At 47.2% G+C, this 16,468-nt stretch overlaps 1 protein-coding gene across 4 annotated transcripts in view; it reads right to left on the bottom strand.

The window, feature by feature from the left end:
* The window catches only part of TRMT1 (tRNA methyltransferase 1), a 68,489-nt gene extending 60,610 nt beyond the window's left edge, over positions 1-7,879 (bottom strand). For 2 of the 4 annotated variants that reach the window (XR_014960501.1, XM_085600698.1), the window contains exon 1: positions 7,746-7,863. The gene's annotated coding sequence lies outside the window, so the exon portion shown is untranslated. Of the gene's footprint in view, positions 1-7,745 lie in introns of all 4 variants that reach the window. The other 2 variants (XM_085600699.1, XM_085600700.1) reach the window with 2 other exon arrangements.
* Between the last annotated feature and the right edge of the window lie 8,589 nt (positions 7,880-16,468).

The following is a 16,468-nucleotide window of genomic DNA, read 5'->3' on the forward strand; positions in this document are numbered from 1 at the left end:
CTACGGACCAAACTCCTGGTCCATTAACTACCCAGACAAAATGACCAGTAATGCAAAAAAGAACTTCAAGCATAGTATTCTAAAACAACACCCGGAAACACTCATTGTAGATAACTTCCACACAGCGACCAACGGCAACACGAAAACTAACTTCATTTTCTACACTAATCAACCCGGCTAAATGGAAAAACACCTTCTCTCTTCACCTTCAAGTCGCCAAGTCAGTAATCATTCCCTATGGTGAAAAAATCTCCACTTCCAGCTCCCCGACCTTCAAAGGGGAACTCACCATCTCCATCTACAGAACTGGAACCATTCTCATACAGGCCACCGACCTGCACCTCACCACTTTTGACCGCCACTTCCCCACACTTCTTTCCTTGTTAACTCAACTGAGCCGTCAAACCATATCTCCCCAACCCACCATCACCCTTACTAATAACGTGGAACTGATCCCATCTCCCTGCCCTGAAGAACCTCTCTCCAACTCATGGACATCCACCATCACTCACTATAATCACACTACCCCTATCATTACTCTCCGACGCCAAACACCCACAACTATTACATCTACTGAGCACACTAGGAACAACAAACTCACAATTAACAAACACCACAAGACCGATCTAGATCTTGACAGCTCGGACTCTAACCTCTTCCCTCCCGTAACCGAAATCCTCACAGGCACTCTCCGCTCGACCCGTGATAATCTAAACCCTCCCTCACAAACTACCTCTTCCTCCAATACAGACCCTTTTCCCCGACCCTTACGTCCCCCATGTCCAACGTCATCTCCAATCCAGTGGTTTCTCTCCCCCCTACTACCACGGCACTCCCCCGCCGATGTCCCACTTCCACAGACACAACCGGTCTCCACCGATTATCTCACTGACAACCCCAGTCATCGACGGCCGATGACCTCACTACACACTTTAACTCAAAAATGACAGAGGTTCTAGACCAAGTAGCTCCTCTCAAACTCAAACACTTGAGGCGAACCAAATCTAAACCCTGGTTTAACGTGGTTCTGAATGAGGAAAGGCGTCAACTCAGACAAACGGAAAGGTCTTGGAGACTAAACCCCTCGACCTTACACCTAGCGCAACTTAGATCTGCTCGGCAAGCATACAAAAAAAACACATTTTGAGTGAAAAGGCGTCTTTCTTCCGCAGCCAACTAGATCTGGCAAAAAGCAGACCGAGAGAACTCTTCAACATTGTCAAAAGCCAAACTAACTACACTCCCTCTCAAGAAATCAAAGCCAACAATGAACGTTGTGAAGAAATTGCCACCTTCTTCACTAATAAAGTCTTGAAAACTGATCAATCCTTCATCCAAACCTCTAACCCTCCTTCCCTCTTAATCTGCCTCACTCTAACCACCCCTGATCATTCAGAAAGAGTCCATTCCAAGGACAATCAGGTCTGCCTCCAGCTAAAAAACAATGCACATTGGTCCGACTTTGAGCTAATGTCGGATAATGAAGTTTTCAGTATTATTTCTAACCTAAAACCTTCCTCCCACACTATGGACCCCATCCCATCCACACTCATAAAAGAACTTAACCACACCATTTCCCCTTTCTGGACTAAAATCATCAACGCCTCTCTCACCTCAGGCTGTGTCCCAGAATCCCTTCTACTAGGACAAATCATACCCATTCTCAAAAAACCAGGGGCCGACCCTAATGATCTCAACAACCTCAGACCTATCTCCAACCTCCCATTCCTTGCAAAAACATTGGAGAAATGCGTTCTCCACCAACTCAACAAACACATTGATGAGTTAAACCTCCTCGACACCTTTCAATCAGAATTCAGGAAAGGCTGTAGCACAGAAACAGCTATGCTCAACGTCTCGGACGATATTCACAAGGCTTTAGATGAAGGTGATGCCTGCCTACTCATCCTTATTGACCTATCAGTGGCATTCGACACAGTAAATCTTCCAGCGCTTCTGGAGACCATGTCGAAGCGCTCCGGCATCAATGACAGTACTAAAATGGTTCACCTCCTTCCTTCAACACCGCTTGCAACAAATTAAAATCAACTCCTGTCTCTCGAAGCCAACAAAAGTCACACTTGGGGTCCCGCAAGGCTCGATCCTCTTACCGGCCCTCTTCAATCTTTTCATGGAGCCCCTCAAAATCATCTTGAAAAAAGCTGGAGTGAATTACCACATTTACGCTGATGACACCCAAATCTATTTCAAAATCAAGTCTCCCAGTGACATCCAACACCTCAATGCCACTCTAACGGAGATCCAAACTTGGTTCAACGCTAACCACTTAAAACTCAATCCAGATAAAACAGAACTAATCCTATTCTCTCCAAAAAGCAACCATTGTCCAATCCAAGAGTGGCTCAAGAATCTGGTCGCCCTAAACTGCCCCATCGTCCTATCCGACTCAGTTAAGTCTCTAGGCATCACCCTTGACAAGAACTTATCTTTGGAAGCCCACATCAAAAACTCTGCAAAAAGTGCTCTTTTCTCTCTAAAACACCTCAAGAAATTGAAACCTTTTCTTCCCCATGATGACCTCAAGACAGTAGTCCAATCCCTAGTGCTCTCTAAAATCGACTACGGGAACGCCATCCTAACAGGGACTCAAAAAGCTCACCTAGCCCCTCTAAAGACAGTGTTGAACATGGCCGCTCGACTCGTATCTGGAGTAAAAAGATTTGATCACATCACTCCAGCTCTCAACTCCCTCAACTGGCTTCCCATGGAAGGGAGGTGTATTTACAAACTGGCCTGCATCACACACAAAACCCTTCACTCTCCGGCCCTTAACTACCTGAACAACAAACTGGTAAGAGCAGGTCAATCCAGATCGCTGAGAAGCTCCAACTCACTCCTCCTTATTCATCCGAAACTGAAAAAGAAAACCACACAATACCGATCGTTCTCTGGCAACGCTCCCAGGATGTGGAATGCTCTCCCTATAGTCCTCAGATGCAACCCCTCCTTCTCCTGTTTCAAAAGGGACCTGAAAATCCATCTCCTTAACCTCTTCGACGCCGATGACGGAACGGTTCCGTCATGCACGTCGGTTGGGCTGTGCTTATGACGGAACCGTTCCGTCATGACCCCGCCCGCGCTCAGAACTTTCAGCACCGCGCGGGAATCCGCGCAGCGCTGAAGAGGTTAACAAATACTTTCCTGACCAACGTCAACTAACCTATACTTATAATATCAGAGTTTACTCCTCTCTCTTGACATTCAAGGATAGTTGGCTACCTGACTGTGTTAACCACCTTATCTTCCATGCTGTATTTTTTTTATCCCTGGTTTTGGCTTCCTTACTGCCTACTATGTAATGCAATTTCCGTCTGTTTTTCTTTACAGTATGTATGTAAAGCGCTCTGATACCTACGGGTCAAGCTAGCGCTATATAAAACTTTTAAAATAAATAAAAATAATGTGGAGTGGTGTACAGTGGTACAAAGTAGAGTGTTGTGGAGTGACTTACAGTGGAGTTATGTACAGTGGAGGTGTGGAGTGTCGTAGAGTGGCGTGGAGTAAAGTTAAGTGGCACATAATGGAGAAAAGTGTCATAATATGGTGTAGAGTGGATTGGCAAAGAGTGGAATGCTCGGGCCCAGGGCCCACCAACACGTGTACCATGCCTACAACCAACTGCCCTGGCATAGGTCAGCCCCCCCACTAGCAGAGTGCACTATACCAGTGGTGAGGGTACAGGTGCATGAGCCCTGTACCCCTACAGTGTCTAAGCCAATTCTTGGACATTGTAAGTGCAGTAATGCCATTGACAGTATATGGTACTGGGAGATTGTCATTACGAACTCCACAGCACCATAATGGCTTTCCTGAAAACTGGGAAGTTTGGTATTCCCTGGCACTTCTCAGCACATTAATCCCACACTGATGCCAGTGTGGGATTTAATGAAAACTGCACTCAGAGAGCATCTTAAAGATGCCCCCTGAAAAACGACCAGCCTCTGGTGAGTTCCCTAACTGGTACACACCAGCTAGCCACCACGAGAGATGTTTCTGGACCACTGGGGGAGGAGCCTTCGCTCCCTGAGCCCAGAAACAAAACCTTTCCTGGACAGAGGTGTTCCCACCTCCTCCAAGCCAGGAAGAGCCATCTGTGGTAGGAGAGCTTCAAAGGCCTTGCAGCCTTTGTAATGTGACCCCCAGCCTCTGCTGCTATCAGGAGTAGGCCCCCTTCCTGTCTCCCCTCCGTTTCGGAGGGAAGACAGGTGGGAAAAATTAGCCAGCCTAGAAGGAGTGCCCACCTCTGCCAACCCTACCCCTCAGGAGGGGGAAGACTAGGTGAAGCCCACTCTTCAGTGCCCGCCATCTTGCAGATGGCAGGCACTCCCCAATCAGGATTAGGGATTGTGCTCACTCCCCCACGTGGGGTGAGCACACCAAGGGGGTTGTCACCCTAAGGCTACTGACCACGCGCCCCCTAAATACAGTATTTAGGGGGAAGCCCTGAATCAGGAAGACAGACTCCTGCAACCTATGAAGAAGGACGAAAGAAGACGCCCAGCAGAGGAGACTAGAGATCAACTAATCTGGCCCCATCCCTACCGGCCCAACTGCAGTATCAAGAGATCCTGTGCCAAAAGTCACCTTGTCCTGCAGCCTGCGACCTCCAGAACCCTGGGAGGACTGACTGCCTTCAACAAAGACCGGATCTCCTGTGAACAGCAGCTCTGTTCAAAAGAAACTCCCAAGACAGACTCCGAGCCTGCTGAGGACAAAGAAATCAGATGCCTGGAACCACCACTGCACCCGTCGCCTACGGCCCTAATTAGAGTGGTGCACAGATCCCAGCGAGGTCCCCCAGGGCTCCAGAGTCTGAGTCCGCCGTGGGTTGACCCCTCCAGTACTCCCTGACGTCACCTGCAACGTCTGCATGGAGACCCCCCCCAACCGCGAGTGGCCCGGTAAGGTGAAATCTGACCTCAAAATACACCCCTGCATCCAGCCGCCCTGCGCCCTGAAAAAAAGAACCCGAGGTGCACCTACATCCCCAAGACCTCCAACTTACTTGTCCAGCTGTTGGTTCCTCCCGGACGTCTTTCTGGACCGAGCCTGCAGCTGAAAACCAAAACCTAAAATCCTCTTTGATAACAGGGCACCCGACGCCAAAACAACACCCTGCACCCAGCTGCCCCTGTGGGTGCACTTTGTGTACTAAACCGGATCCCCCTTAGACCTGAGCCTAACACCAGGAGCTTTGCTCCCACAACCCAGTGGCCTGCTCGTAAGCAGCCACCAACCGTAGGCCCCCTATCCCCCAATGGATAACATTTGGGCCTCAGCACTCTGCACCCGGCCGCTCTTGTGCTGCTGATGGTTTAACAAGCCTAGGAACCCAATGACTGTTTTTCTCTGAATTTTTAAGTGTGGAGTTGATTTGCATGGAAACCTGAAAAATTACAACTCTGCAAAACTGATTTTACCTACCTTTTCTCTCAGAAATGTCCCAGTGTGATATCTAGGTATATCAAACGGAGTAGAAAAAGTAACTTAACAAGTAACTTAAAAAATAATGTAAAAAATAACTAAAAAGTAATCTGTACAGTATTACAATACCTTGACTTACCTGTATTTCATAAAACTGCATTTGAACTTGTAAACACGGCTTTATATTTTTCAAAGCATTTATTTCACTTACCTGCCAGGCTTAGCTTGGTTCTAGAAATAAAATAACTTAACAATATTTTTATACAAACAACATGCGCATCCTCAGAATCAGATGTTCCACTGCCCCCTATGCACGAAGTTTTGTTTGATTGTTTAAGTTTAATTAAATATGAGTGAAATTGATGAGGACATCACTGAGCCCTGGTCTGAGGCTGGAGCCACTCACCAGGATGGGGCAGGGAAAAAGCGATAGGCAGGGTCCATGGGAAAAGTAGGCAAATTTATACTACTGGCTGGTAGACATACAAGAGGTGGGCATATTTGCGTCCAGGCACGTGATAAGCAATATTATGATTTGTCTCCAGATTGAATTGTATGTGGATCTGCCTAAGTGATCGATAAGAAACGTAAAGTGAATATCTGAATAATATGTTTGTACAAATGTGCTAAAAATATAAATGTTTTTAAAAAAACAATATTTTTATACAAACAAAATTGGTCAGAGTTCAGTCTTTGAGTGTGTGACATCATTTGCTGATGGAGTGTGTACAACAAATGCTTAACACTATCCTCTGATAAAGCCTTACTGCTCGCCCATACTACCACAAATAGAGAGTAAGGTGCCATCTACTTTTACCTCTGCCTACCTTTGGGGTTCCATTGGACTCTGTGCACACTATACCTTATTTTGGTATAGTATACACAGAGCCAGCTTCCTACACACAGATATACAGTTTTTCTGATAAAATTATACAGCACAGTACACAAGTAATAATGTATGGAGATCTGTTTCCAGCACACTTAAAAATTACGGAAAAATGAGCTTCATTTATGCTTTCCTAATTGTGATGTATTCTGAAATATTTGCACAGTTCATTTAAAGTAATTTAAATGTTCTTATGTTCCAGAAAAAAAGACTTTCCTTTCACAGCGCCAAACTATCAGATAAATCCTCTCACTTTGAAGTCAGAGAAAGAAAAGTAAACACCAAGCTCCCTCGGAAGACAGAGCTGGGCAATTTATCTCTGTCTTTGAATGCACAATAAATCTGATAAAAACAAAATATAAATGGCTGTTTACAGCAAGCGTGCCCTCATGGAAGAATGCAGTAAACAGGGTATGCTCCAAAGGAGGAGCAAAGACATGCTGGACAGCCTACATAAAATACATCCAGCAAATAGCAAGAAAATGTGAGTTACCAACCACAAAGTCAATGGTAAGCAATGGATGGAAAGCATGCATAGGTTGGCTTTCAGAAAGTCACCAGGAAGTCTTTTAGCAACCAGACAGCAGCTGTCTGATAGGTTTCAAACTACAAAGTAGTTCCCTAAAAGTAAATAGTGAAAGGGTAGCAACCACCCAGAGAGATGGTAATGAGACTATGATCCAGGGAGAAAAAAACATATGATGGGACATTAATAAGCAAGCAAATGAGATTGACAAATTCAATACATGGGAGGTATAAGCCCCTGTAAGCTCTAGGTAAGTCTATAATAGGTATTTCACAATAAGAGCCTGCACTGTCTAGCATACTCGGCCTACAAACAGCACTGGCAAAAAAACATAAAGATTCATAGAGAAGCTCAACACCAACACTGTATCCCAAAAAGAGGAAGAACATTATCACCAGAATTCACGTTCAAACTGGCAGCCCATGTGTAATTTACCCTGAGATTGTCAAAATATAGAGGAGTGGGCAATCTGTAACATATCAACATTTGCATCTTGAATGAATAAGATGGGAAGATAAATATACTAAATAAATTTACTCATCTCTCTATGCCCAGAGTCTGGTTCGCTTTTTTTCCGTTACCTCATTGATTTTACCGCTTATGGCGGTGGTGGCTTTTCCCGACAGCTGTTTAAGTTTGAATAATTTTATTGAAATTGCATTTATATAGCGCTCACTACCGCTGACCAGGCGTTAAACCCTCTGTCCTCGTGTCCCACTGTATGTCCGTTAGCCATGCAAACTAAAGAGGGAGTGTATCTGCATGTGTACCAATAAGCCTTCTTCGGCTGTACTCGATATAGTACTACTTGCCAGCTCCGTTTTAACAGTAAAGTTGTGAAATCATGCAACAACAAAAAACTAAGGAAACCACCTGCCGGCTACTTACACTAACCGTCCATAAATGCAGCAGAAATTGAGACCATTCGTCCGTCATTTCAGTACGTCCGGGTCGCATAATAACAACCAATTCCAGTGCTGAATATATGATTGGATTCGAAAGCGACTAGGTTGAACTCGGAATATGTAAAGTAAGCCAGGATAGGCGGATTGGGGAGTAGCTCGGCTAATACCGGGGCGCTGCACAGCATTCCTACATTTTCATTGGCTGGAGAGGCTGCATGCACAGATTTCCGACATTCTCATTGGCTGGGGATTCAGCATGTGCCTCTGCGGTAAATAAACAACGTCTAAATGTCTCTTAGGAACGTTTGACCTAAAATCATAAAACGTAGGCGGGCTGCGACTGCCCGTCGGGACCTGGGTAGGTTCTACGGTTGCCGGTCCCACTCCTGGATTGGAGTAGAAGTGGTGCTGTCCTTCGGCGACATCGTGACAGTTCGGAGCTAGGCTCCGTTAGGGGCAGGGTGGTGATCTGAGTACGGTCATGGGATACATCGGATGCAGTCTTGCCATCGTGACTACCTGCTCCAGTTACTTAAAAAAAAAAATGTGGGACGTATAATCTAGTTTTTACCATTCTATAACCAAGGCTGCAAATCTCAGAATTCAAAGAAATAACACCTGTACGGGAGCTGCTCATCGTACGTGGACCCGAGAAAGTTGGATGAGATGTGACTGGCGCGTCTGTTCTTTGCTGAAAGGCGGTCCGTGGCTTGGAGGTGGCCAAACAGTGCTTGCTGGTTGCCGTTTGCAGCGCGCCCTCTTTTGTTATGCTCAGGGCCGCTTGATGTCTGGCGTATTGTTGAAGAGGAAAGACGCAGGAATGATTTAAATAGATTTTATTTAAAAATATAATTAAATTATTGTAGTAGACTAGTATTACAGGTCTTGCTGCTCAGCCAGAGTGGAATGTTGGTGCGTGGTTGGGCTGCTCCTGGTGCCCCCCCCCCTTGATACTTATCTTCTTATTAATAAAGCATTCTTCATATGCTACACCTCGTCAACTTCCAATTATCTCATCATATTACAATTATAACGACCCACAGGCATGCAGGGGGAACAAGGCATCAGCTGATAAGCCGGTACAGCCTGCAATGATCCCAACGTTCCATTACATCACATAAGTACCTTCTCAAGGTTCTAAGGTGACGTAACGACAGTGAGAAAAGTGATAGGTAGAGAAGGGAAGAATGAGAAAGAGCAACAGGATAGAAAAGAAGGAACTAGAAGAAATACATATCAGAAGTAAAGAATAAATTTGAAAGTACAACCCGTATGGGTTGCAGCAGCTCTTTAGGACATTTTATGGGGCACCTTAATGAGGCTGGATATTCTGTTTATGTCAGTCAGTGGCCGAGTCTGATCGGGAATGCAAGCTGATAATGGAGGGCTGTGTTCGGTCCTGGGTGTCCGAAAGATAATATACCATGGTTGCCAAGTTTTCAAATTGTTAATATATTACGTTTCACTGTTACAGATTGCTTATGTGTGACACTTTGAGGGGCACTATGAGATCCCATTTGGGGGCCACAGAGAAGGCAGTGGCTATAGGCCACAACCATTGTGGTTGAAGTCATTTGCCACTGGTGGCCAAGGGTCAAATTCCACTTTTGCTTAGCAAATTGGGCTAAGTACAATCCTTTCCACATTTGACTGCCAGAGTAGTTAGGGTGAGTAATCAGACTTCTGGGAGGTAGTGTGGAGGCGAGAGCTTAGAACTCAGTAGCCAACTGTGAGGAGGAGGACGCAGGGCTTACCTTCCGGTCACCCTGGAAAGAACACTCCGGCGTCCTAGGTCAGCAGAATGCATCCTGGGCCTGGAAGGACGAATCGAGGCGACAACAATCAACGATCCCATATGCTGTCTCTTCACAGAGAGACTACGAGAAGAAACCGGAAGGGGGGCGGAGATGAACCCGGAAGGGATTCTCCTGTCCCAATCAAAGGAGGACGAAACAGGAAGGAGACCCCTTGGACCAATGGCGGTGAAGCAGCACGAGTGAAGGAGAGCAGAGACTTCCGAAGACCAGGCGAGAACGACACGGAGACCCAGGAAGACGCGGAGGCTGAGGACGAGTGGGAAGAAGACGAGGATCATAACGAACAGTGGACTGAGGAGTGGTGGTGCCCACCGGAGGAGGCTGGAGAGCGGCCGCAACTCAGGAGAGTTGCGGCGAAGCCGGTGAGTCACATCGTGTCGGGGGACAAGGGGGAGGGTGAGCGGGAGGAGGGAGGTGAAACTAAGGAAGGGCACGGGTAGTGAAAAGGAACCAGACTAGAAGTTCTTCTGTGGCACAACATTTTCTTTATTCCTCACGAACGTGGTATTTTACTATCGGCATTAGAAGCTATCTTCAGGTTCTCTTTGCTCCCTTTTCAGCATGTGTCCACCTTTGGCTACTAGGACACGGTTTTTCCATAAATTCACTAGTTTCTTTTGAAAGTTGTCCCTGAGCACTCCTTTGACCTCTATATCACTCCCAGGTGTGGAGCACTCCCTTGACCTCTATATCACTCTCAGGTGTGGTGGCTGGTAGAGACAAAACCCTTATTAAACAGAGTACCTGACGGATCCCTTTTCTCTCTTATTCTATGAGTTTCCGAGGACACACCATCAAGACCGAGGAGGAGCCCAGAACATCTACCTCGGAAGCCCCGTCCAGCTCAACCCAGAGTGAATCTGGAGAAGAACAGGAAGAAATATACTCTGCACAAATTCAAAAACCACTTTCTGATAATAAACAACGTGTTTTGGGGAAATATATTCAGCCTCCTCGCCTGTTTATCAAACCTGCCCTCCCACACCAACCAACAGACACAGTAACAATATCCAGCTAGTGCTTATGATTTATAGAATAAAAAGTACTTTAATCTCACAGCTAACTAAATACTAAACAATCAGGTAAGTTATAAAGGTTTGTCATAAGTTGCATTTTAACAGTGGAGCACTTACACCTGCCTCTTTCCCAGTTACTATTCTCCCTCCTGTTATGGTCGCGGTCCCACAATTACCGTCTCATAGTACACTATGGGTTTAGGCAGGAATTAGGCTTGTGCTGGTGACTCATTTTACTACTAGTGCAGGAACAACTTATATCATTGTCTTTTTCATTCCTTTTGGCAAATGCCACGCTCCTCGGTTTCTCGTGCCCATCTGCATGCTACGCTCTGGTGTTTACCTGCTTGCTATTTGTGGCAGTTCAGTCTAAGCAGCGGATATAAGTTGGCCCCTGCCTTCATGGTGATGACACGTCATTCTCGGGAACTGCAGTGTGAGAAAGTGCCATCTTTCTTGCATGGTATGCCCCCACTTTTTGCTGAATTGCTGAATGTACTTTGACTCAGTGTGCCCTGGACTCCTGCCAATCAGGTGCCCAGGGCCTATGTTCCTTCCCTAAAACACACAAAACCCAAATTGGCAAACCCTGGCCACAGGTCAGCCCCTGGTAAATGGTACCCTAGGTACCCAGGGCCTTGTGACCAGGAAAGGCCTCTAAGGGCTGCAGCACTCATTGTGCCACCCTTAGAGGCCCTGTACCCTTACACACACACACTGCCTTTGCAGGCTGGGTGTCTGGGTGCAAGACAAAACAAAAAGTCGACATGGCACACATCCCTGTGTGCCATGCCCATCACCTACACTGTCATGGCATACATCAGCCACCCCTCTAGCTGGGTGCCTTATGCCAATGGTGTGGGCACAGGAGCAGGAGCCCTGTGCCCCTACAGTACCCAGGTCCATTCGTGAGCACTGTAAGTGCAGTGCTGCCATTTAAGAGTACATGGTGCTGAGAGCTCGTCAAACACGAACTCCACAGCACCATAATGGCAACACTGAAGACTGAGAAGTTTGGTATCAAACTTCTCAGCACATTAAACCCAAACTGATGCCAGTGTGGGATTTAATGTACCAAGCACCCCAGAGGGCATCTTAGAGATGCCCCCTTAAACCTAACCTACAATCCACGTCTGCTCTGAGGCTGCCTAGGCTGCCACACAGCAGACATGTTGCTGGACCCCTGGGTGGGAGAGCCCCTGCTCTCCTGGGCCTGCAACAATGCACATCCTGGGCGAGGTGCTAAATGTCCTCCCCCAGGATGGGCAGGGGGAAGCTTCAAAGGCATGCCGCCTCTGTGAGCTTCCCCAGGCCACTGCAACCCCCCACTCTGGCGGGAAGCTGGGCCGGAAACCCCAAATAAGGACAGGGAGGGGATGTGCCAGCCTGCCAACCCCACCCCTCAGGTGGGGGAGGCGAGGTGAAGCACATCTCCGGGCTCTCGCCATCTTGAAGATGGGAAGCCCTACCCTATCAGGACTAGGCTACTGCCCCCCTCCCACAGGAGAGAGGCAGGATAGAGGGTGTACCTACCCCAGAACAGGGACCCATTGGTCCCTGCCCTTCACCTACCTGTAACGCCCCTAAATCTAGTATTTAGGGGCACCCTGAACCTTCCTTCCCCAGATTCCAAAATACCAAGAAGAAAGAAGACCTGCCCTGCAGCTGCTAAGAAGAGGAAGACACCAACTGCTTTGGCCCCAGCCCTACCGGCCTGTCGACCCTCGAACCTGCTCCTGCTCCAACCCAGCATCTCTTGTGGCCAGCAACCTCACAAACCCCGGAGGACCTGGTTATCTTTTGGCTCTAAGCCCCTGGGACTCCCATGAGTAGAGGCTCTACTCAAAATCTACTTCTAATCCCTGGCAGCAGCCCGGAACCGCGAACCCAGCACACTCTGCACCAGCCAAGCCTGGCTAGTGCCGGAGTGAACAAAGACCACGAGGACGACCCCACGGCGACTGTGACCCCGAGTCCGGCACCCAAGGACCTCCCTCGACACTCCTGAAGAAGCCTGCAGCCTCAGAACAAGGTGCCCCCCCTACCGCGATCAACAGAGGGTAAGATTTCCCGACACCAAAAGGCACCCCTGCACGCGGCGCCCCACGGCCCCCTGTGCCCAATCCCGGGGTACCTATCTATCCTCCAACTACCCAACTTACCTCTTGAAGTGGTGGTGGCACCTGAAGAATCCTCGTCCCCGAGCTTGCAGTCTTTTTCTAAACCGGATAATTCCCATTGAAATCAATTGAGCGCCCGAAGGTTCAAAAGCACCCTGCACCCAGCCGCCCGAGTGGCCCTGGCAGTGCAACCTCTACACCTACCTACTTCCCCACTTGCCCTGAGTAAGTGACCAGGAGCCCAGCTCCCACAGCCGCGTGGCTTGCTAGTCAGCAGCCACCAACCAAGGCCCCCCTATCCCTCATAGGATAACATTGGGCCTAACTCTCTGCACCCGGCCGCCCTAGAGTCGCTGAGGGTGAACCAACTGTACCTACCTGACCCCGGGGGACCCCTGAGTCTATGCCCAGAACCTCAAATCTGCCAGTCAAGTACTTACCTTTAAACCGATAACTCTATTTTCTTCATAGGGTAACATTGACTGGCTTTTTCCTGAAATTTCTTCTAAGTGTGGACTTTTCAAATCTTAAAATATTCACAAAAAATCAGCCGAGTAACGAAAACGAAAATACTCACCTGCTCTTAGGTGAGTTCCCAGTGCTGGATCGTGGTGCCCAGCACTGACTCTGAAAAATACTTACAACTGTACTTACCAGTAACCCAATTTTCTCCCATAGGAAATCATTGACTGTTTTTCTGTGAAATTTCTTCTGTCAATTTCTGCAATCTTTAAATATTCTTTAAAAATCGTATAATATCTGAAAACATAATTACTTACCTGTTTTGGATAAAGGTCCCAGTACTGAGTCTAGGTACCCAGTACTGGATTACAAAAGTAACGAGAACATACTGTACCTGCAACTTGAATTTTCTTCCATAGGGAATCATTGACTGTTTTCTCTGAAATATTTTCTAAGTGTCAACTTTTAAAATAGCTAAATATTGTTTAAAAATCATCACAGTAATTAAGTCGACTTTCATCACTTGATTCTAAGTACTGACCCAGGACTGAATCTAGGATCCAGTCCTGGAATTCCAAAAGTAATCCTAAAAGTAATCTGTTGCAAATAACTTGAAATTTCCATTGAGCTCAATGCATTATTGTGTTTAAAATAGTGTTGCCTATTGCAACCACTTGTAACTGTTTACAAAAGTCAATTGCATATTGCAAAAGTGTTTATATAGAGCATCTCATTCTGAGAAAGTATATTTTAATGCCAAGTGTTGGTTCTAAAATAAAACAAGCATATATTTTTTATATATAAACCATTGGCCTAGAGTTCAGTTATTGAGTGTGTGAGACCATTTGCTGACCGAGTGTGTACAACAAAGGCTTTACACTGTCCTCTGATACTGCCTTACTGCTCGACCAAGCTACCACTTTAGAGAGTAAGGTTATATCTAACTTTAGCCTCTGCCAAACCCTTGGGGACTGTGGACTCTGTACACCCTGTACCTATTAGGGAACAGTATATACAGAGCCACTTTCTCAAATGCAGCAGCTACGGTTTGCAGGATAGACTCTATGAGCCGGAACTGATTGTCAGTTTTAGTCTTCGCAGCAATGACTCCAGACAGGCTCTCAGCACTGGTAGTTGCAGCCTCTAAGCTGAATCCCTCATGGTGTTGTCTTTAGGGCAGTTGTGACCTCTGAGCCAATCAGGGCCCTCCGCTTTGGTGTGGCAGTTTTTTGCTCTCCTCATCGGCAGTGGAAGCACCAGTCTCTCAAGTACGTAGCAGGCTGTTGGGTGACACAAGATATTGATGCTCATGGTACAGTTTGGTACAGCTCTGCCATGAACTGCACATAGAAACAGAGGGGGGTCCTCAAATCACAGGTCATTCCAGGTCAGCTCTTATGGGTCACGAGCTTTCTATGGGTGCTTCTTATGCGATGAACACACTGGGCCTCTCTTTGTGGATAATTTCACCTCAGACACACTCCGTCCATCTTTTAGCAGGCAAGCAGCAATCTAGGCTCCGTAGGCAGTCCCTCAGCTCTTCCAGTAGAAATAGTTGACTTTAGGGGATGTCTTCTCACCTCTGGGAGACTGGCTGTCTGGCATGTATAAACCCTGGTTGCACAGCTGTTCTTCGAATATTATGAGGAGCACTTCCTTCCATGGACAAGAACAACTTGGGACTTGTACCAAGTAGGGTGGTGTGGATCCCAGTGTTATACACATTCGTGCGTCCTGGGATGTGGATGACCTGTCCTAGGATTCAGAAATGTTTTGAGCTCTCTTTCACATGTTATTTTAAGGCTGCTCTCAGAGATAGTTTTGGTACAATAATAACTCACCTATTAGGGTGCAGTTGGGTTGGCTTCAAGCAGGAGCATCCAAACATGGGTAGTTATCTACATTTGGCTGCCATCAGCCTTCCCAATGCAGTATTCTGAGACAGAAAAAAATCGAGCCTGGCTGAGAAATGTCCCCACCTTGAGCAACAGAAACTGAAGTCACACTACTCTCCAGTACCATTCACCATATAGCAGTTCTAATGAAGACCCAATCAGACATCCTTTGCTAAGAAAGACCTTATGAAATTTCTAAACAAAGTGTTACAGCGCATAGGAGGGGAAGCAGGGGAACAATGCCACGGCGCGCGAGAACGCACTGTGGACACTAGAAAGACTACACCTCCCAGGCACCCCTGCGGCACGACGGGAAGACGTGGTGACGCACCGTCAAGGAAGCATTCAAGAGCTTCCGGAGACGCCACACGGATGTCGATTACTCTGGATCCGGTGCAGTGCTGTGGGGCAGACGAGGCGGTAAGGCCGTTGGAATCTCTCCCAAGTCATCGAAACGGCGAACAGCACTGGGTGGCAGGGCAGGACCCCGCCCCTTCGTTGCTCCGTTGGGGGAACCTGATAACAGTGGTTCCGTGCGGAGCAACCTTCCGCCTGCGTGAGGGGTGGATCCCTTCGTGGCAGGTCAGACCTATGCTTTCTGTTTTTTGTAAACGCCCCGATCAGCGTTTAACTGTAGAATTCCTAGCTGTCACTCGTATTGGGAGTGAGCTGGGGGTTGGATTATTAAGCCTGAGGATCTGCACGTAGCATGTCGAACGGGGGGAAAAAGACCCTCCCCTAGAGGTAACCAATACCCTGAGTTCCTAGTTTCAAAGGAGCGAGACATTGTACCTAATCAGGCTTATTCGTGAAAAAACGTAGCGATACAGATAAAGCCTACGCCCCAATAAGGGACAACATTTATTTTTGAGTAATGTGAGATGGATGAGTGCGACCATCTCCCAAGACGTATTGTGGATGTGAGTGAAACCATCACTACCGTTTGCTGAGTGGGTGTAAGCGAGCAACTGGGAAATGATCTATGTGTTTATTATGTCTTCCCGAGCAGGGAATCAGTGAGTGAGCAGACGGAAGGCTCTTCGCTCCCCTGTTATTTGCCTACCCCTTTTTGCTCAGTGGTAGGTCAAGACTGCTTCACTAATCCTTCCCAAAGACGCCTCTCATGTTCTAAGATTGCATGTCCTATAGCTAATGTGCCTTTCTCTTGAATGCAGTTCTGAGTGCTACCCCACGCTGCATTGATTACCTGCTTCAGAAGAACTGTTATTTTCCTTTACAGGTACGCGACGTTCCCCCAGCCTTGGGGGGAGGGAAAAAGGGTAGGATAGGAAAGCGGGTTGGGTTTTAGGTACTGATCTCTGTCTTATTCTTTCTACAGGTCTCCCTCCCTGCTGTTCCCATCCTTTCCTTCCCCCGCTTGATCACCCCATGGAGT

The sequence above is a fragment of the Triturus cristatus genome, chromosome 4_2, assembly GCF_964204655.1.
Source record: "Triturus cristatus chromosome 4_2, aTriCri1.1, whole genome shotgun sequence".
NCBI classification, from domain to species: domain Eukaryota; kingdom Metazoa; phylum Chordata; class Amphibia; order Caudata; family Salamandridae; genus Triturus; species Triturus cristatus.